The sequence below is a fragment of the Neltuma alba genome, unplaced genomic scaffold (genome assembly GCF_004799145.2).
Source record: "Neltuma alba isolate B1F8T4 unplaced genomic scaffold, ASM479914v2 tig00013166_pilon, whole genome shotgun sequence".
Classification (NCBI taxonomy): Eukaryota; Viridiplantae; Streptophyta; class Magnoliopsida; order Fabales; family Fabaceae; genus Neltuma; species Neltuma alba.
The window spans coordinates 116,513-140,715 of record NW_021637477.1 but is presented as its reverse complement, the minus strand read 5'-3'; the positions used below and the strand labels follow the sequence as shown (position 1 = coordinate 140,715).

Sequence of the window (24,203 nt, the reverse complement as noted above, 5' to 3'; positions counted from 1 at the left end):
TCTTCTCTACCACATGCACACTCTTGGGGAGAAAAAAAGCTAAGCACTTAAGCACTAGCAAAAGGAAGATTTGTGTTTGTTTAATTTTTCAATCTTAATTTACAGAATACCAGGTAAGTGTATGAGGAGAATTTTATTTCAAATTATATGAACATATTTATAAGAAGCTCCAAATAAAGCTGTAGACTTTGGTGCTTTTTGCCATAGACAATGGGGGAAAAAATCAAAGCAACATAAAGTGCGTGTTAAAACAAAAAAGAGACAAGTGATTTTATTATTATTTATTGGTGCTGCTGGTGCCCGCGTGATTTTATTTATTGGAAGAAGAGTGAAGAAATTAGGGTGATTTGATTAAAGTTTAGCGAATTGAAAACGCAACGTTATTGTATTTGGCACAGAAATACATGTAATCCATTGGATGATTTAATTTCAAGTTCAGAGCAGGCAATATCAGTAGTGTCGTTAAATGTCGACATCCACGATATGAACAAATAAAATATTAAGTTCAATTAAGTGTGCGTTAAATTAGGATCTAATGTCAACGGGAGCCCGCAGAAATAATGAACCCTGTATCATGCAGCATTTTTTTAAAAAAATTTAAGCCAATTAATTAATTAAGAAAACTGAGGTTGATGATTACACGCTAAATCTTAGAAAACGAAGCATTTCATTTTAAATAAAAATTAATTTTTTGGAAAAACCGCACAAAGAGACCCTGAAATATGTAAAATTACAATTTGAGTTTTTCAATTCATAATTATTATCAGGACCAGATCTTAAATATGAATTACGAAATGTTAGGGAAAAGACCAAAATACTCTATTTCTTCTTCTCTTTCTTCCATCCCATCTCCTTCTGCAACTCCAAAAAAATTTTCTCTTTCTGAAAACGTCTTTAATTCTGGTTAAGTATTGAGCAAGAGCATGCATGTAATTTTATCATGTTTGTAAATTTTTTCATGTTTCAAATTTTATCATGTAATTAATTACTCCACCGCGCTACTACCCACACATCAATCTCTTTTCCAACCCTTTTGTTGATTCCGCCAAGCTTGAATCAGTTGTCAAGAGTTTCGGTGCCAAGCAAGAACCCTTGTCTCTATGTATCTTTCTCTACAATCGGGTGCCTGTCAGATTATTTTGGATGTGGCCGTGTAGGTAACAATGGAGGACCAAGCCTATCACAAATCATGTTTCAAGTTTTCACATATGGTGGCTGTCCCATATCACCAATTATGCAGCTCTTGACCGCATCTAGCTTGTTTCAAGTTTCATGGTGGCTATCCCATGTTATGTTCACATATGTAACAAAGTGGGAAAATTGACAAGGAGGTGATGAAGAGTGTTATTATGCTGATTATGGCAAGAAGTTTTGTTTTGCAGATGATGGTAAAGACTATTATTATGAAGAATATTTTGTTCGTATTATAAAAATAGTTGCTATCACAGTCATATTGGTTCTTTTGTTATTGGCCATAAAAATATTGTTATTTCATAATAAATGTTGTCATTAATATACTACTGATGAAGAATATTTTGTTTGTATTGCAAAATGTTGTTAGTACTTGACAAGCATAATTTGTTATTTCCAAACATGAACTTGCTATTTTTAATTATGAACTTGTTATTCCTATACAAAATGTCAATTCGTCATAATTAGTTTGTTATCCCAACTACTTAATAAGTTGTTATTACTATACAAAATTTTTCAATTCGTCATACTCAACTATATTCCTGACAATTTCCCAAAATATTGTCTCTAATTATAAACTTGTTATTTTCTATATAAAACTTATCAATTTGTCATATTCAACTTGTTATTCTCAACTACTTGTCATTTGGCTGAGGGGTATTTCAAATATTTCATTAAGATTTGTAATATGAGACTGGGTTTTTATTTTTTATTTTCAAATTGAGGGTCCCAAATCACAATTTCACATCTTAGGGTCTTTATTTGCCATTTTGCCTATTTTTTTTATTTAAATCACATCCTAACAAAAAATTAATTAATGTGTGATTTTTCATTTTTGAATGAATATTATGCAACCATATGAATGAAAATTGAAAACGATGTAACATTTAAAATGAGAGGCTATAATGAGAGAAGCGTTTACATTTAGTGTCCGACAGTGTTTTGAACATGATTGCCTTTAATAAAATGATATCTATGTCTAGTAAAAAAAACAAAAAGAAAAAGATAGAGCATCATATATAATAAGAATCTCTTAGGAGAGAAGAGAACAAAATATCTTTACATAAATAATTTTACTTTGTCTTTTGAAGTTTTTTCCCCAAACTTTATAAAGGTTTTATAAAATATAATTACAAATGACATTTAATACGTAAATTATAATTTTATAAATTTTTTTACGGGCTATAATTTTATAATTAATAGCTAATATATGTACAATATAATATATTCAATAATAATAGATAAATTTATTTAATAGCTGGTCCCATGTGTACAAATTATTTCTCTCTTCATGTGCAATTATTATTGAAATTGATAATATATGCGTGTGTGAAGTAGAGAAACGAGTGAAACAGCAGAAATAATTGAAACAGCAGAAATTATCATTAATTTTCGTTTGAAAAAATTGGAAAGTATAATAAATATTTGACAAAGTAGAGATTTCGTATACAAATCGTTGGGGCGTTTGAACAAATAAAGTTGAAGTTACAAGAGACTTTGAGAATTCTGTGAGCGATTGAAAAGGTCGCCGGAGAGCACGAAGAACTGCGGGCGGTCACTGGATGGCTAGAATGCGCTGTGCTTTTGTGGGCTGCTTAGGATTTATTAAAATGATTTATAAATAAATTTTAATTATAGTTTACGAAATACAACGTAAGTACGTGAAAAAACTTTTGTTTTGACATGCGTAAAATGTGACTATAAGTGTTTATAATCAGAATGCCAAAGATGACTGAGAACAAGAAAACACGATAAGGGTAGTTTGGTAATATTAAAAATAACTAGACTGGACGAGACGCAAAAGTATTACCCCTTTCCTTCAAACAAAATTACGTAGAGAATCCCTCTTGCTAAGCAGATAAATATAGCCCGTACAGCTAAGTAAAAATCAAGTCCAATAATAGAGGCAGTTAATAGTACTTTTGATCTAATTTAACATTTAATTTATTCTAAATATAAGATCTCAGTTCACTTTATTTTTTATATTTATCTTTTTTTAAAATAATCCTTGAAGTAGTTGCTCATGTTATATTTATCAAATACTAGTTCTAACTAATACATATAATTAATAATGATATTTTAAAGAAGATAACACTATTTATATCAATAACTAACTTAACTAATTTTTTTTAATTTACTCAAATTAGTAATTAACAGAGGTAGTATTTAGTTGCTAGAATCAGTAAATAATTACTATTTTCGGTCATTGATATAAAAGCTAGACAACTAATTTAGAGGATTAAGAAAATTAGCTTAAGTTAGTTATTTATAATAAATGTATGTTGACTTTCTTAGAATACCCACATTCAATCTTGCATATTGAAACTATATTTGGGTGGAAACACCTTACAATCAATAGGGATAGTTTTTAGAGCACAGTATAAATTTAGAATACAAAGTGGATTTTGGTCTTATATTTAGAACTACCAACTAACTCTTATATTTACTACTGGAAGTAGTATTTACATACTCAAGTTATGGATTTGTTTGATTCTATTTTCTATTATTATGTGTTAAAATATAGGATAATAAAACATACCAAAATGTTGTTCTGATTTTTTGGTTAATTTTCAGAATAAATCACCAACAAAAGAAAAAGGAAAATATGCTCTTCTACATAAGTTTTATGTTGAGTGTTATCTCGTTATAATTTGACTTTCATTTTCTTGAAAATAAATATGCCACAAACGAACAAAAAAGAAACAATATGCATCTCTTATTAAAATGTACTAATAACAAGCATTAACTAACCCTCACACTCATCTCCCAAAGAATTACTCCCTCCATTCCTTATTATAAGAGACATTTGATGTTTATGGCATGTTCCTATATATAAGAGACATTTAAAAGTTGTCTCTACTTTTTTGTATTGATTTCCTATTTTACCTATATTTATTGTCTCCAACTCACACTCTCTCTCCCTCCCACTTCTCTTTCTTTCAATAATTTAATTGTTCTCTCTCATGCTCTCTCTCCTTATTAATGATGGCATTTTTGAAAAAAATTATATTTTTTACACATTGATTCTTCTTAACTAATTTTAACTGCTTTTTTGATCAACGTAATTCAGTTATTCGTCTTTATAATAAGGAACGGAGGGAGTATTAAATACTACCTAAAGCTCGTTTGTAGACTATAAATAGGATATTATAATTAGGACTGGAGGTAGCACTTAGTTCACTAAGAAAAACTAATTAATGAGCTTCAAGCCCATTTGGCTAAAAGGGGCATAAAACCAGCATCAAAAAGCACAAAAATGTCTGCTGCGCCATGAAGAAGGATATTATTTTGAATCCTGTCGTTCATGGAATCAGCTGCTAAGAAATCAACAAGTGCCATATATGTTAAGATTCCTGCCGATGCCGCGTTAAATATTCCTTCAACGATCAAAGCATTCTCACTATTCTCATTTTACCCATTCGTAAATCCCATTCCAATGGCTATTCCTAGTGGAGTCGCCAGAGGAGAGAACAAAGTCATCACTGTAATAGTTTTGTTCTTGAATTTCGCCTGCAGTAATAGGAAAAAATCATTATATTATTTTCCCCTTATATTTTATATTATATGCATAACAAATCGGTGGAAGCTGTGGAACTGCTCCACCTGGCACTTGTTATAAAAACCCACTAACCAATTCACATGTACTAATAAAAATAGTTAAAATTACTAAATTTGTTATAAATTTCAAGTGATTTCCAATACAATCCTCATTAATTCACTAAATTTCAACATCGTATTAATTTTTATTAACTCACTACCCTCATTAAATAAGGGCATATATGGATAAAAGCATTTAATACTCATTGAAACTATTAAATGATCTTATAAAAAGGATCAAGAATTTTCTCTAGAAGGACTCTTATAATAAATAAAGACTAGAGGGAGTATTTGTTGATGATACTCTTATTAATAATGCTAACTACTATACTTTAATTTATACGTTATTTTGACAAAAAAACTAAATGCATTATATTTGTAATAAACACAATTATTAATTAGTGAATACATTAAGCTCATTGGATTGGTTATCTACCTGAGTAATACAGCTTCCAAGGCCCATGCCCTCAATGAATTGATGAAAAGTCAAAGCAACAAGAGGCTTTATGGCTTTGGCACTTCGAGATGCTCCCAAAGAAATCCCTATGGTCACTGAGCGCACTAGTATCCCCATCTCCATCCCTTATTATAAGATCTAATTTTTTGAATGTGTTTGTCCCTTTTTATAAGATCCTCTTTAAATTTGTCTGAGCATTTAATACAATATTACCTATTTTATCTCTAATTTAATGTATTTAATACATTTTCTTTCTTCATTTATCTCATTATTACTTTCTCACATTTATCCATTTATATATAGAGGTATATTTGGAAAAAAACTGTATTTGTTATATATTAATTACTTTTAACTAATTTTAACTGTTTTCTTAAACTGCATAATTTAGTTAAAAGGATCTTATAATAAGAGACAGAATAGTATATATATATATATATATTCACCATCCATTCATTAATATATAACATCTTTCTAATTAACTAAATAATGCTCAGAAAAAACAGATTAAGATGATATCAGTTACTCCTTAATTAGGTTTAAAATTACAAGATATTTTTAACTAATCAGATCATACTAATAAGTCAGTTTTAATATCATTATAACGTACTCCCTCCAATCCTAAATATAAAACTCATTTTATAGTATAAATATATAACGTACTCCTTCCGGTTCTAAATATAAAACCCATTTTGTAGTCATATATTACAAAATGAGTTTTCTATCTATGATCAGAAGAATATAATTTTAAAGGATGCTCAGTATATTAAGAGCTACCCAAAAAAATTGCGTCATGGGTTTTGGACTTGTGTGAGGAGACAAGAGAAACATGTTCATCACACTCACGTACGCCGCATAATATGGGTCGTCACAATTTTTAATTTCACTCAACTTGTACGTTTTAATTTGCATCATCTTTTGGGACCAGCTTTTCTCATTTTCCCCCTAGTGCCTGTTGTCATCCTTTGCGTTCAACTACATATTTTCGTGTAAAATAATTGAGCTTAGGCACCTTTTTTTGAGTAAGTAGACATTTGTACTTTTTCGGTAATTTTTTAATAGCACTTAATATTGTAAAATACTACCTCCGGTCATAATTATAAGAGCTAGTTGACTAATTTGAGAAAATTAGAAAAAGAAGTTAAGTTAGTTATTTGTAATAAATATGTATTGTCTTTCTTAAAATATCCTTACTAATCAAATGTATTAGCTAAACTACCATTGTTAGAAGGACTAGTTTGGGACAAAAATATATAAATATGAGAGATAAAGTGGATTGGGGTCTTATATTTAGAAACAAAACAAAAGTCAAACAAAGGCTTATATTAAGAACCTGAGGTAGTAATTTTTGGTCCATTTGGTATTCTAAAATGTTCTTTTAATAACGCTCAGTATTTAGCATCTAGCATACTGAATTATTTTTTTAGTAACCAAGAGCGTGTGGTTGAGCGAAAAGGGGCTCATCCTCCCTTAACCACATTAGGGGACGTTTGATCCCCGCTTAGGCATGGAAAGCGTTTCCTGGCCAGCTATCCCACTCATCGAGATGTTTACAATTAACGATCCGGATTAGTCTGGTTTGTAATTGGATAGATCCAGATTGGATCATCTGTCCCTGAGGGGTTGGCTAGGATACCGGGTGGGAAACCCAAAAAAAAAAAACTTCAGTAACATCGGATATCATAAATTAATTTTTAATCATTCATGTCCTAAAATATTGTATCAAAAAGAAAAAAAATAGCTCAATATATTAAGAGCCACCCAAAAAATATATAGTGTCACGGGTTTTGGACTTGTGTGAGGAGGATGCTGCCCTTGAGATTATGTAGCACCAAAGTCCTAGGTAATTCAGTTCAGATTTTGTTGGATGGATTCGAGGGGAAATGCAATAATGCAGTTGAGGCCTAATTATTGAAGTACTTCGATTTCAGAAGTGTTTGGATGGAAATTAAACTATAGTTTCAGAAGTATTTTTACAGTTTATAAAGTAATATATAGAAGAGTTTACCTCGTTTTGCGGAAAAAACACCCTCTTCATTAGAGAATATAATGAGGCAACTTTTTAGGGGGCCCAACTCCTCCCGGATACCATGGAATTGGATTCTCTCCACTACCTTCCCATCCTCTTCCCCTCCACTACCCTCCTTTTCTTTTCACAACCATTGGATCAAAACTCCAATGGTCCAGATTTAATGTTTTATAACATTTTATAAAAATAAATATTATGATAAAAATAGATAAATAAATTTAAACTGTTAAAATCTAATCTGAACAGTTCACAACTATAGACTGTTATTATAGAGCAATTTTTTTATTACAATTGTAAATTGTTCAGGCCAGATTTTAATAATTTAAATTTATTTATTTATTTTTAATAACATTATTTTTATAAGATGTTAAATCTGGACTATTGGAATTTTGATCCAATGGTTGTGAAGAGAAAAAAAGGATAGTAGAAGAGAAGAGGATGAGAAGGTAGTAGAGAGAATCCAAGTCCGGATACCATACGGGAAGGGGAAGAAAAGAACAAGCATTATACAGGGAAAAAGAGGGAATGCCCTTTCCCCCCGCCAGTCTTGGCGGGAAAAGGGAAACAAAGTGAAATGACAATTCTGTTGAGATTTTATCACAAATTTACCATCGTGTCCCTGTACTGGCCTAGTGAGGCTTGGGCTAAAAATTAATGGCTATTTTATTCCTAAGCCCAAATGGGCTTTTGATTAGGAAGGCCACCTTGCGAACTTGGTCATTGGTCAACTTCATAGGTTAAGGCTGCGTTTGAGGTGGCAACCTCAAATCATGATACCCAATTAGACATGATGGCATAGTACGTTACATTATTATACACGGATTGGCTAATTAACTCTTATTGTGCATCATATTTACAATTTTTATTAGCTTTTCATGAACGTGTTTGGAACTGCTTATTAGTAACTTTTTAATCGTGATTTATGATATACGAAGTAAGTATGTGAGATGAGTTTTGTGTCCAATTATTCTAATAAATAAGAGACTTACAATAGGTCTCGAGTGATTCACTGTATGCAAGCCGACCAAAGGAAAAAAAAAACAACTTCTTTTGAGTCTAAATTAAATATCATATTATAGTGTGAATAATGTGTTTAGTTATTAGCTTTTTATTAGATCGGGGCAGATGAATTTTTATTAGCTTTTGTCTTTAGTTATTTGCTGACTATAAATTCCTCTGCTCCTCGACTATTAGCTTTCTGCGTTGGTAGCAAATAAATAATCACTAAAAATTCAATTATATTGCAGATAAACTGGTGGTCCATCAATAAGTTGTTAGGATTGCGATCTCATAGGTGACGTTGCTTCTGGTTAGAGTAAAAGATGAACGTTCTTTATCGCATTTGCATTGGATCCCTTGTCGGATATTTAGGATCTCATAAATAAACATGCACACACACACACATCCCTTGTCGGATACTTAGGATCTCATAAATAAACATGCACACACACACACATCCCTTGTCGGATACTTAGGATCTCATAAATAAACATGCACACACACACACATCCCTTGTCGGATACTTAGGATCTCATAAATAAACATGCACACACACACACATCCCTTGTCGGATACTTAGGATCTCATAAATAAACATGCACACACACACACATCCCTTGTCGGATACTTAGGATCTCATAAATAAACATGCACACACACACACATCCCTTGTCGGATACTTAGGATCTCATAAATAAACATGCACACACACACATCCCTTGTCGGATACTTAGGATCTCATAAATAAACATGCACACACACACACGTGTGCGCGCGCGCGCGCGTGTGTGGGGAGGATTAAAAACGCACTGATACGTATAAGGCTTATGATCTCTTGAAAGGTACGTAGGCCAACTTTGAGTCAAATAGATGAAGAATAAATTAAACCGATTATTATTTGATATATAAATAATTGTTCAGAATCAGATATCTATGATGATGCATGCTTTCATATTTTAATTTAATGCTTTAAGGACGACGGCGTTATATAGATTTGACAGAATTCTCTCCCATGTATGTGATGATTCGCCGTTAATTAACGTGTAAAGCCTATTTATATATCATGCTCTACCCCGATTCTGAGCACCGTGTCTTCATCTGGAAACATTAATTTCTCTACCGAAACTATCTTCCTTTCTACTTTCTTCTTCCCCAAGCTCCAGTTCGTTCCTTCACTCAACCTGCTTCTATATATCAGGTTGAATATTTCCCTACTTTGGCTGCTGTTTAAAAGCAGCAACTAAAGTAGAGAAATAATATTTGAGTTAAGTTGAAGACGGCGGGTACTATTTTGCATTCTATCAGCCATAAATTCTGCAGCTAAAAGATCAACGAGTGCCGTATAGATTACAATTTGATGCTTGCACGCAGACGTTGCATTGAATATTTCTAAGCATTCTGACTATTCTCATTGATTGTACACTTTGGAAATTCATACTCTAATGGCCATTCCCATGAATCGTTAATTAGACCAAAGAACGATGCCATCACTGCGCAATAGTTTTGTTCTTGAATTTGGCCTGCAATGAGCCTATTGTGGTGATGTGTCTTGTAGTTTCATTGCAGGCCAAATTCAAGAACAAAACTACTGGCATTGTTCTTTGCTCTGACTGCTCTAGTGGGAATCAATATATATATATATATATATATATATATAGCCATTACTGGAATAGGAACTTTGAACGAAAGTATATATGATGAGTACAGTCGAATGCTTTCATCGTTGAAGGAATATTATTATATGCAGACATATTGTAATCTATATCGGACTTGTTCATCTGTTAGCTGCGGACTTTTCTGGCTGATAGAACGCAAAATAGTACCCGCCATCTTCAACTTAATGTCATATATTATTTCTCTACTTTAGTTGCTGCTTTAGTATCTACAACATCCCTTCTTTTTTTTTTCCCCCTTAGTTTTCTGCTTTTTTTAATTTGTCTTATCTAATTTATGTTAGAAAAGTAAAGTTCCGTTGCAGTTTGTATTATCAATTATCATTGAAAAGTGGAAACTCAAGAGTTACAATTTACTCCCTCCGTTCCTTATTATAAAAGACATTTGATGCTTATGGCATGTTCCTATATATAAGAGACACTTACAAGTTGTCTTTATTTTTTTGTGTTGATTTACTATTTTACCCATATTTATTATCTCCAACTCATACTCTCTCTCCCTCTCACTTCTCTTTCTTTTAATAATTTAATTGTTCTCTCTCATGCTCTCTCTCCTTATTAATGAGGGCATTTTTGGAAAAAAATTATACTTTTACACATTAATTGTTCTTAACTAATTTTAACTGTTTTTTTGATCAACGTACTTCGGTTATTTGTCTCTTATAATAAGGAACGGAGGGAGTATTATTTACTTATCATCATCATATCACAGTGGGTTTATTATATATCGAGGAGAAATGAATATATCTAAAGCTATAAATATATATATATATATATTGCTTATCATGGTGAATTAACAATTAGAAAAGAACACAAAAACTAAGTCATGCTATGTCTTTTTCACTAACTTCTGCAAGGCATGTATTGCTGAATACATGACATCGGAATGTGATTCTCTTCGTATCCTAATTTTGCTCAAGCAAATAGTCCCTGTACGTAGAAAGCATTTGAGCAGCGTTAAGGCTTGACTGATGAATCATCATCAAGTATCTTCAAAGAATCATTTAATTTAATAATTACTAGAGATTTTGATGTGAAAAATTATTTACATTATTTTATTTTATTATACCCCACTAAACTAAACTAACATATTAGCATTTCTACATGATACTTAATCCATCAGTTAGTAATTAAAGATGTGAGACACTATAAAGTTGTACTAAGCAGTGATGCTACCATTATCAAAATCGGTCTCCCAAACTCACTCATTCTTTTTTTTTTTTTGTGTGAAAAAAAAAATGAATGGCTTTGGACATACATATGCAACGGACACAGAAAAAACAGAAGTGACAGAGACGGGGAAAGTGATGGTTAACAAGAAGAGTACTGATAGTGAGTGCCTTACATCACGACTTTTTTAAACTTGTTGGTAATAGAGAAGAGGTAACTCTACTAATCTACTACCTCCGATCCTAATTATAAGAGCTAATTGACTAATTTGAGGAGATTAAGGAAATAAGCTGAGTTAGTTATTTATCCTAAATAGGTGTTGTCTTTCCTAAAATATCCTTACTAATCAAGTGTATTGACTAGAACTATTATTGTTAGAAGGACTACTTTTGAAAAAAAAAGTATAAATATAAGAGACAAAGTGGATTTGGGTCTTATATTTAAGACCAAAATAAAAGTCAAATAGGGTCTTATATTAAGGACCGGAGGTAGTATTATGGTTCTAATAGCTATTTATATTATAGTTAATGGCTAATCTATTGTCGATATGATGAAAATTTTATGGTTATATATCTTATGTATTATTTTATACTATTTTATTAATATGCTTTAATGGCTCGATGTCTGTCTATATATTCTTTTGTGGGGGTGGCTATTGATGGTGACGATGAAGGGAGAATGCTTTTTTTTTTCTTTTTTTAAAAAAGTGAAGGGCATTAATGTCATTCCACTCAACTTTTGAATCTCATAGACTGATTTGGGATTTTTTTATTTGAGGAGACTAATTTGGGATTTGGAATTTAATGTTAGAGGTATTCATCCACTAAAATTTATAAAACATTCCACGTCCCCTTTATAAAAACACTTTTTTAATCGATAACCAATTAATTTCAATATTTGACTTTATTTTTTTTGCTTTATTGATAATTGTAAATTTAATTTATTTTAAATTCATAAATATGACTTCTTTAATTAATTTAATAATATTTCGTTATGTCATATAAATAATAAATATAAAAAGATTTTGGGAAAAACAATGTCATCTGGTCTCTACAGGAAAAATTCTCTTGGAAAAAAGAGAGAGAGAGAGAGAGAGTAATTTATTCAACTTCCATAAAAATTAATTCATCAATACCAATATAAAATGCTTAAACTAAATACTATATTCCCTCGACAATATATATGTCAGAATCTCAACAATCATGGGGAAAATTTTTTGGCCGATAAGGGTAACAAAGTAATTTAGTTAATTTTCAAAAAACCAATTCATCAATATCAATATAAAATACTTAAACTTTTTTGCCTGAATGTTATATTCACTCGCGTACTCGACAACGTATTAGAAGGTCGACATTTATCGCCACTCATCTGTGTCTATGTATACATTAAACTAGTCTTGAGTCTTCTATCCCGTGATCTGCGAAATTTAGATTTACTTTTTTAAAAATAAAAGGGAAAATGAAAAGAACGGGACAATAATATTTCTGCAGTAGGCTGCGATTTAATTTATATATAATATGAAAACAATGATAAATTTCCTTTTTAATTTATTAATAATAAATAATAAAACTCATTTTAAAAATTTTATGTAATTGAAAAAAAATCATATAAGAACCTTACCTTTCTTTTCCTAAAAAGCCTTAAAATAAGTCTTTTTCTAATTTAAAATTTCCACGAAATATAACTGCTCATATTCATCTCAAAATCAGTCAAATCATTAAAGGCAACAAATATGTTATATAAAATAAAAATAATTTAATGTTCTTTTTTACTTCTTTATTCATTTTTCAAATATATGTAAATTATTTATTAAAACCTAAATAGCAAGTATTAAGGAAATTATAACAGAAAAATCACTTTTATATCAACCACCTCTATATGTATCTCCGTGAATCACACATTTCCTTGCTCTTACTTTCACTGTTTTGGCTTTTCCAGTTCCTAACATTTCAAAACGACGTGGCCAAAAGCACCAAAATCTTCACATTCTTCGTCTTCCTCTTACTGATTTTGATTTTTCTTCCAGTCCTAGTTGTTTCAGAGTGTACATGTGATCAACAAGACGAAGTCGTTGGTGACAAAGCCAGGGCTCTTCGCTACAAAGTAGCAGCCCTAGCTTCTATACTCTTGGCGATTGCGGTCGGAGTTTTGATTCCGTCATTAAATCGGAATGTTTGTGCCGGCATTAAGTCCTGAGAAGAACGTCTTCCTTCTGATCATGGCTTTCGCCGCCAGCATGATCCTATCCACCGGCTTCATTCACGTCCTTCCTGAAGCATTCACGTCCTTCATTCACATCCTATAACGTATAATTTTAAAGGGTGAGAGTTATATAAAAATATCTATATATATATATATATATAAACACATACACACATACACACACCTGTGATATGACTATCTTACGAGTGGAAGAATCCAACGACCCATGAGTATGAACATGACCTGTGTTTTTCTCTTGGTCTCCATTATTGGCCTCAATCTGCCCACTGTTTTTCATATTAAGTTTCTTGAAATACGTAGTGGCGAAAGATTCCACCATTAGGATTCCCATGGCAGCACACAGGGATACGAAACCAGTGAAAGGAAAATCTCCCCATGGATGTTCGCTCAAGCAAGGGGAAGTCAAGCTCTCGAATGCGTCAGGAAGGACATGAATGAAGCTGGTGGATAGGATCACGCCGGCGGCGAAAGCCCTGATCAGAAGGAAGATGTTCTTCTCAGGACTTAATGTCAGCAAAAACATTCCGATTTAATGACGGAATCAAAACACCGACTGCACTCGCCAAGAGTATAGAAGCTAGGGCTGCTACTTTGCAGCGAAGAGCCCTGGCTTTGTCACCAACGACTTCGTCTTGTTGATCACATGTACACACTAAAACAACTAGGGCTGGAAGAAAAATCAGTTAGAGGAAGACGAAGAATGTGAAGATTTTGGTGCTTTTAGCCATGTCGTTTTGAAATGTTATGAACTGGAAAAGCCGAAACAGTAAAAGTAAGAGTAAGGAAATGTGTGATTCACGGAGATATATATAGAGGTTGTTGATATAAAAGTGATTTTTCTGTTATAATTTCCTTAATACTTGCTATTTAATAAATAATTTATATACATTTGAAGAATGAATAATAAAGAAGTAAAAAAGAACTGTAAGTCATTTTTATTTTATATAACATATATATTACCTTCGATTATTTGACTGATTTTGAATTAGATATGCTCAAATATATTTCGTGGAAATTTTAAATTAGAAAAAGACTTATTTTAAGGCTTTAATTTTTAGGAAAAGAAAGATAAAGGTTGTTATATGATTTTATGAAAATAGAAAAAAAAAGTAACCTATTCAGTGAGATTGTGGCATGCATGTAGCTAGTGACCACAGGAAGATGCGCTGACGACCAGAGTTGTTGGGGTAACTATTGTGGGGAGGTGCAGTGACGTGGGGAAATCCGAAAGCTGGTATGAGATACAACTGAATAATTGGTATACTGCAAATAATATGGGTTCACGTTTTCCTGCAGTCTCATCTAACTCAAATCATGTGTTCTGTCCTTATAACCGTCTAGCCGTGTTGTCTTGTATGTTACTCCTCCAGTCTTTAGTATAGGATCTAATTATTGAGTTGATTTTGGTCTTAAATACAAGACTCATTTATCATATTTATCAATTTTCTCTAAATTAACCCTATAGATACTCCCTCAACTATAATCAAGTAGGAGAGGAATATGGGTATTAAGAAAGATGATTATGGTATTTTGGGAAAACGTGTCACATTTCTTATAATTAACTGGCTTACCTAACTTTCTTAATCTAATCAAATTAGTTAAATAAGTCTTATATTAATGAGCGGAGGAGTGGTGTCTCATCGCTGAACCCATTCCCCTCAATTCTTCTCTCTATCACCAGCTTTTGTTTTACCTTCTTCCTCCTCAAGCCCAACATTTCTCCACTTCCAATAGCGTCCTTCCTTTCTTCTCTTTCAATCTCTTCATACAAATTAATAATCCCATTTCACCTCACTATTATAAGATCGTTATTTGTTTCTCACCAACAAATCTATTTTTTCATTTCAATGTAATATTTAACATCTTAAAACATTAAATGTATCATTTTATGATAAAAAATAAAATAAAGTAATAATGTTTCACTTTCATAGAATTTATGTTTAAATCAATACTTTAATTAAAATGTGTTATACATTTACAATTATGTACTATATGTACTCTTCCTATACTTAATATAAAACCTAATTAAATGGTCGATGTTAGTCTTATATGTAAAACTTATTTCATATGTTTATTGCTTTTCTACCAAATTAACCCTATGGATATTCTCTCAACAATGATCAAGTAGTAGAAGAGGCATGAAAAAAAAATCATATTAACTAATTTAACTAACATCTTTAATATACTCAAATTAGTTAATTAGATCTTACATCAAAGACTGAAGGAGTACATATATAAATTCTTTTATTAGTTTTAGTATCTACTTAAAAATAATTTTTCTACTAATTTGATGGATAAAGTTTAATATGTTGTATGTATGTGTCTATATAAAATACAATTGACAAAATGAATTTTAACAATTTACAAATGATCAAAAGAGAGTGACTTTCAGCTATGATTTCAATTGGTATCGCAGAAAGTTATACTTTTAGTGGTGACTTTTTAAAGTCACTGTTGGAAATCTGAGGTTTAGTTGCAAATCTGATTGTGGTCACTGAAAGTCACACTTTTGGAGTTGTTGCTTAAAGTGTGACTTTTTACAATTATTTTTTTCTCACCAACAAATATAATTTTTTGTTTAAATAAAATATTTTTTGTTCAATTATAGTCACACAAAATCATACTTTTAGCAGTGATTTTTTAAAGTTGTCGTTAAAAGTGTAAGTTTTAGGTGCGACCTTAATTATCGCCGCTGAAAATCACACTTTTAGAGTCGCCGCTTAAAATGGGACCTATTACAACTATTTTTTCTCATCAACAAATATAATTTTTTTATTTCAATATAATATTTGACATCTCAAAACATTAAATGTATCCTTTTTTTATGAAAAAAATAAAATAAAAGGTAATGATATTCCATTTTCATAATGTAAATTTATAATTAAAAATTTAAAATAATAAAAACTGATAACATAATGTAAATTATTTTCAATAAATTTTAAAAAAATTAGATAATTAATTAAAATAAAAATAAATTATTATCTCCATTTTTTCTAAACATTATATTAATATATAAATTAATATATGTGCGTGTTAGCGTAAAAGACGTTGGGGTGCGAATATTATTTTGATAAGATGTTATGATTTTTCAATACTATCTTGAAATGAAAATATAAAAAATATAATTTAGTCTATTATTTTTCCATCAAATTATATCATCAATAAACATAATGTAAAAAAATTATGAATAAGCTCTTTAAAATTATATGATTAATTTAAAATAAAATAATTTTTAAACTAATGAAAAATAGTACATGTCGTCTGATTAATTTATAATATTGTAAATATTAATCTGGCAAACAATTTATTAATATATTAAATAGATATTATTAATCAATAAAATGACACCAAAATATATTAAATAAATAATATTATTTTAATTACATTCATATTTTATTTTATTCAAAAAGAATATTATAACTATAATACGTGTAGATATACTGATATCCTATTTTATATTTTTAATACACACACATTATAATATATATGTATATATTATAATGTGTGTGTGTAAATAATAAATATAAAAAGATTTTGGGAAAAACAATGTAATCTGGTCTCTACAGGAAAAATTCTTTAAAAAAAGAGAAAGAGTAATTTATTTAATTTCCATACAAATTAGTTCATCAATGCCAATATAAAATACTTAAACTAAATACCATATTCCCTCGACAATATGTATGTCAGAATCTCAACATTTATAGGGAAAGTTTTTTGGCCCATAAGGGTAAAAAAGTAAATTTTTTAATTTCCAAAAGACTAATTCATCATCAATATCAATATAAAACACTTAAACTTTTTTGCCTGAATATTATATTCACTCGACAACGTATTAGAAGGTCGACATTTATCGCCACTCATCTGTGTCTATGTATACATTAAGACTAAGGGTCTTGAGAGTCTTCTTCTATCCCGTGATCTTCGAAATTTAGATTTACTTTTTTAAAAAATAAAAGGGAAAATGAAAAGAACGGGACAATAATATTTCTGCAGTAGGCTGCGATTTCAATTTATATATAATATGAAAGCAATGATAAATTTTCTTTTTAATTTATTAATCATAAATAATAAAACTCATTTTAAAAATTTTATGTAATTGAAAAAAATCATATATATAAGAACCTTACCTTTCTTTTCCTAAAAAGCCTTAAAATAAGTCATTTTCTAATTTAAAATTTCGACGAAATATATGTGCTCATATTCAACTCAAAATCAGTCAAATCATTAAAGGTAATAAATATGTTATATAAAATAAAAATAATTTACTCTTCTTTTTTACTTCTTTATTCATTTTTCAAATATATATAAATTATAGGTTGATACAAACTTTGATTCCTCAAATTTACCTTCATTTTAGTTTTAGTCCTTTAAGTTTCAAACTAAGAGTACAGAAGCTAGGGCTGCTACTTTGTAGCGAAGAGCCCTGGCTTTGTCACCAACGACTTCATCTTGTTGATCACATGTACACTCCGAAACAATTAGGGCTGGAAGAGAAACCAGTAAGAGGAAGACGAAGAATGTGGAGATTTTGGTGCTTTTGGCCATGTTGTTCTGAAATTGTATATGCCAAAACGGTGAGAGTAAGGAAATATGTGATTCACGGAGATATATATATATATATATATATGTATATAGAGGTGGTTGATATAAAAGTGATTTTTCTGCTATAATTTCCTTAATCGTTTCTATTTAGGTTTTAATAAATAATTTACATACATTTGAAGAATGGATAATAAAGAAGTAAAAAAGAACTGTAAGTCATTTTTATTTTATATAACATACATATTACCTTCGATGATTTGACTGATTTTGAATTAGATATGATCAAATATATTTCGTGGAAATTTTAAATTAGAAAAAAGACTTATTTTAAGGCTTTAATTTTTAGGAAAAGAAAGGTAAAGGTTGTTATATGATTTTATGACAATAGAAAAAAAAGTACCTATTCAGTGAGATTGTGGCATGCATGTAGTGACCACAGGAAGATGCGCTGACGACCAGAGTTGTTGGGGGTACTATTGTGCGGAGGTGCAGTGACGTGGGGAAATCCGAAAGCTGGTATGAGATACAACTGAATAATTGGTATACTGCAAATAATATGGGTTCACGTTTTCCTGCAGTCTCATCTAACTCAAATCATGTGTTCTGTCCTTATAACCGTTTAGCCGTGTTGTCTTGTATGTTACTCCTCCAGTCCTTAATATATGATTTAATTATTGAGTTGATTTTGGTCTTAAATACAAAACTCATTTATCATATTTATCAATTTTCTCTAAATTAACCTTATAGATACTCTCTCAACCATAATCAAGTAGAAGAGAAATAGGGGTATTAAGAAAGATGATTATGGTATTTTAAAAAAACGTGTCACATTTCTTATAATTAACCAACTTACCTAACTTTTTTAATCTAATCAAATTAGTTAAATAGGTTTTATATTAATGAGCGGAGGAGTAGTGTCTCATCGCTGAACCCATTCCCCTAAATTCTTCTCTCTATCACCAGCTTTTGTTTTACCTTCTTCCTCCTCAAGCCCAACATTTCTCCACTTCCAATAGCGTCCTTCCTTTCTTCTCTTTCAATCTCTTCATACAAATTAATAATCTCATTTCATCTCACTATTATAAATTTGTTATTTTTTTCCCACCAACAAATCTATTTTTTTATTTAAATGTAATATTTAACATCTCAAAACATTAAATGTATCATTTTATGATAAAAAATAAAATAAAGTAATAATGTTTCGCTTTCATAGAATTTATGTTTAAATCAATACTTTAATTAAAATGTATTATGCATTTACAATTATGTACTATATATACTCTTCTTATACTTAATATAAGACCTAATTAAATGGTCGATGTTAGTATTATATGTAAGACTTATTTTATATATTTATTAATTTTTTACCAAATTAACCCTATGAGCATTCTCTCAACAATGATAGAGGGGTCATAAAAAAATATCATATTAACTAATTTAACTAACATATTTAATTTACTCAAATTAATTAATTAGATCTTACATTAAAGACTGAAGGAGTACATATATAAATTCTTTTATTGGTTTTAATGTCCACTTAAAAATAATTTTTCTACTAATTTGATAGATAAAGTTTAATATGTTGTATGCATGTGTCTATATAAAATACAATTGAGAAAATGAATTTTAAAAATTTACAAATGATCAAAAGAAAGTAACTTTCAGCTATGACTTCAATTGGCACCGTAGAAAGTCATACTTTTAGCAGCTACTTTTTAAAGTTACTGTTGGAAGTCTGAGGTTTAGTTGCGAATCTAATTGTCATCGCTGAAAGTCACACTTTTGGACTTGCTGCTCAAAGTGTGACTTTTTACAATTATTTTTTGTCACCAACAAATATAATTTTTTGTTTAAATAAAATATTTTTTGTTCAATTAAAATTATCGTTAAAAGTCTAAGTTTCAGATGTGACTTTAATTGTCACTGAAAGTCACACTTTTAGAGTCGCCGCTCAAAGTGTAACTTTTTACAACTATTTTTTCTCACCGACAAATATAGTTGTTTTATTTAAATATAATATTTGACATCTCAAAACATTAAATGTATCATTTTTTAATGAAAAATAAAACAAAAGGTAGTGATAACCCATTTTCATAAAGTAAATTTACAATTAAAAATTTAAAATAATAAAAACTGATAACATAATGTAAATTATTTTCAATAAATTTTTAAAAGATTAGATAATTAATTAAAAGAAAAATAAATTATTATCTCCATTTTTTTAAAACATTATATTAATATATAAATTAATATATGTGTGTGTTTATCAAAATATATGTGTGTGTGTGTGTGTGTTTTAACGTAAAAGACGTTGGGGTGGGAATATTATTTTGATACGATGTTATGATTTTTCAATACTACCTTGAAATGTAAATATAAAAAATATAATTTAATCTATTTTTTTTCATAAGATTATATCATCATTAATAAACATAATGTAAAAAAATAATGAGTAAGCGCTTTAAAATTATATGGTTAATTTAAAATAAAATAAATTTTAAAGTAATGTCATCTAATTTATAATATTGTAAATATTAATCTGGCAAAAAATTTATTAATATATTAAATAGATATTATTAATCAATAAAATAACATTAAATATATTAAATAAACAATATTATTTTAATTACATTCATATTTTAATTTATTCAAAAAGAATATTTTAAATATAATACGTATATATATACAATAATAGTCCTATTTTATATTTTTAATACACACATTATAATATATACGTATATATTATCTATTAATATATTAAAATTATATGTATTTATAATTACAAATATATATGTGTATATAAATATCCTACTATAAAAAATATATATACATGCATGTGTGTGCAGTATCTAACGATATATATTTAATTTCGTACCTTAGTCATTCTGGCTTAGATGCCAAAGGGATTTACATTGGGTGCTCATCAAAATGCTCATCAGATCTGGACCGTCTAGATCTTATCTGGACGGTCCAAATTTATTTTTATTTTTTAAAAATAATTATTTTAATAGGTATAAAATACAAAATAAAGATAATCTCTTAACTATCATTCTTTAAAAATATAATTTTTTCTATTTTAAAATAATTATTTAATAATATTAAATCTGGACCGTCCAGATCCAGATTGCTCATCGGGTGATGAGCATTGGGTGCTCATCACCTGATGAGCACTGAATGGGAACCCGATGCCAAAGTGCTTCACGTTGCCTTGCTTTGAAAATCAAGTTTTTTGTTGTGCCTTCACTCGCTTCTCTCATTTTAGGTTTTATCTTCTTCTTTTTTTTCCAACCAAATTTTAGGCTTTATCAAACAAACATCTTGACTCTCATGATAGGCAAGGATGACCCCGATTTCAAGGCCCATTCCAGGTGCCTCATTTGCAGGGCTGAGTTCCAAGAGAGCTTGGGGCTCCAGATTTCGTTGCTAATTAAGAACACCATCTTCCATCTCTAAGGTAGCTTTTGCTTTGAGTTCAGCAATTTTTTCTTTTTTCTTTTATACAGGAAGATCCTCGTAGAAATTGGAGGCAGGTGAAGAGACTTAGCATATTCATCAACATAATTTTCTATTATATTTTTGAAATATATTTGCATAGGACATTCAATATTAGCATGAGGAAAATGTAGCTAGCATTGAATTTGATCCTGTGTAACTTAAACTACTTTGGCTAGTCTTAGCTCATGTATTCGTAGACTCTCAGGCCTGCTTCGCCTCACCCGCATAATGGTTCACTAAGGAACGATGAAGATACCATTCGCAAGCTCTGTAACTTGAACCGTCATTAATGATATACGAGTTCCTTCAAAATTCTTGGATTTTCCGAGTGGGAAGAGGGACTCAACAATGGGAGGAACATAAACGGGTTCGAGGATGACAACAATTGTAGCCTTTCATCAAAGTTCTTGTATATTACTCCCTCTGCTCCTAAATATAAGACTCATTTTGTAGTGTGAATTATACTACAAAATAGGTCTTATATTTATACTATAAAATGGGTTTTATATTTAGGACTGGAGGAGTATTTTGCCCTTAAGATAACTGGGTTTCTCAACCATTATCAAACCCACTTATGTTCCTGCAATCGTTGAGTCTTTCTTCGCGCTTGGCAAATCAAAGAATTTTGAAGACCTCATCTACTGTTAATGCAGTTTCAGTTACGGAGGAGCTTGTGAACAGCGTCTTCATTGTTTTTTCAATGAATTGTTGTATCAGTGAGATGAAACCAACTTAGGATTCCACCAATACATAGGCTAAGTATGGCCCAAATGGTTTGAAACACATAGCCATGCACGTAGGGTTGAATTCGAAGCTTACTTCATTTAAACGATGATTTGCTCGTAAAAACAATGAACATCCTATACGAATGCATATCGTTCTCTTGGCATCTTCTTTGTTGAAATTACCAATGTTTATGATGAGAATGTATAATCAAACTGTTCTTATTATTGAAAGAATTTTTAACATTATTTGCAATATAAAATTATTCACAAGTCAATTCATCAGTATTTAATTTCAATATAAAATTATAGATAGGAATATTATATTCATAAATCATGAACAATTTCCAATACTCCACTTCACAATCTGGAAACCCCCAAAGAACCTTCCGTTCTTCTCCTCTAATCTCTTCATGAAACCTAATCCCATTCCTCTTTCTTCCATTCTCTCTCTAGCTCGACTCCTCTCTCTTCTTATAGGCTTCGCCAAACAAACTTCTGACCCTCGTGCACGATGGCTGAATATAAGGACAGCCCCTAATCTCAATGAAGAACATGCCAAAAGCCACCCTTTCAGCGGCAGGAAATTGTGCTTATTGCCATCGTCATTTTATTCTTCATTGTCATCTTAATAGTTTACATCCGCCTACGACACGATTACTAGTTTGACGTACGTACAAGCTCGCTATCGCCACCGCTCTCTCACCTTTTATACACACATATATATACATTTCCCCGATTCTTAATATAAGACCTTTTTAATTAATTTGATTAGATTAAAGAAGTTAGATAAGTTAGTTAATTATAAGAAATATAACATGTTTTTCCTAAAACACCATAATCATTTTTCTCAATGTACTTTCTCCCTCACTTATTTAATCATTTTTTTTTTGGGTCTCCTGTTGCTCTTCGCTTCAATCATATATATGGAAGTTATGGCTGCTATAGTTTGAAGCTGAGAGCCTTAACTTGGTCATCATGATGTTGTCTTCTTGGCATGTACCTTCTGAAACAGCTAAAGCTGGAAGCAGGAGCACAAAGAAAACGAAGAATGTAATGTTTTTGGACACGGCGCTGGAGAAGGTAGAAACTCCCCAACACTCAAAAGACAAAGAGAGTACATAAAACAGGTAGCAACTCACTTTGGAGACTCAGGAGAAGTGGTCAGAATGCTCTATGACATTTTATTCAATGGAAAATATGATGAGTCTTATACATATATAATCTTCTAGTCCTAAATATAAGGCTCACTTTATAGTGTAAAATATCTTATATTTAGAATCAGAGGAATATATACACATGGGATTTGCACGTTCGTTAACGGCGCGTTATCACACGGGAGGGGATCCTAACAGAAAGTTGGCCTACGTAGTTTGATCCTGCACATGCAAGTTTACCGGATCCTTAAGGGATCCAACTGCAAATGCGATAAAGAACGTTCATCATCTTCTGCTCACTACGTTAGATACAAATAAAAGCTTCCTTCCACTCTAACAGCTAGCAACGTCACCTGTGATATTGCAATCTTAACAAACTCACTGATATTGTCCTGTTTTTCTTCAATTTCTGCCAATTGTTTGCAAATTTCTAGTCACCAACATAACCCCACACACACGTGCACATATATATGTAAAAGACAAAAGGCGATGGTTTCTAAGTAAAATAGCTTGTGTAAATTGAACAACTTTATTTCCTCTCCAAAGCTACAAGAAACATTGAATATTTTTTCGTAGGTAGTTTTAAAGGATCAATCTTATAGAAAAGATGGCGACGAGACACCCCATGTTTAGTTTTTTTTTTTTCCTTCCCATTTTCGTTTCGGGCCGAACATGCATGGACCATCTCAATTTGTTTCTGATTTAACCTTGAAAATCCAGAGCATCTATAAAACAACCATACTGTATTTTTACCATCTAAAAACAATTTTGACCTTATAAATTTAAAATGTTACTTATAATGCTTAAGTAACAAAATTATTATTTTTTTTTTTAAAAAGTTACAGTTAAAGAATTATCTTTATTTTAAACTGGAAAAATGACAAAAAAAAAAGAAACTGAAAATTTGTAAATGTCAAATAAGGAATGTCAACAAAAATTTATTGTTATTTA

The 24,203-nt window shown here is 30.4% G+C and overlaps 1 pseudogene; it reads right to left on the bottom strand.

Annotated features, from left to right (window-relative positions):
• Positions 1-4,395: 4,395 nt before the first annotated feature.
• On the bottom strand, positions 4,396-17,881 carry LOC114734984 (zinc transporter 1-like; annotated as a pseudogene).
• Positions 17,882-24,203: the final 6,322 nt, after the last annotated feature.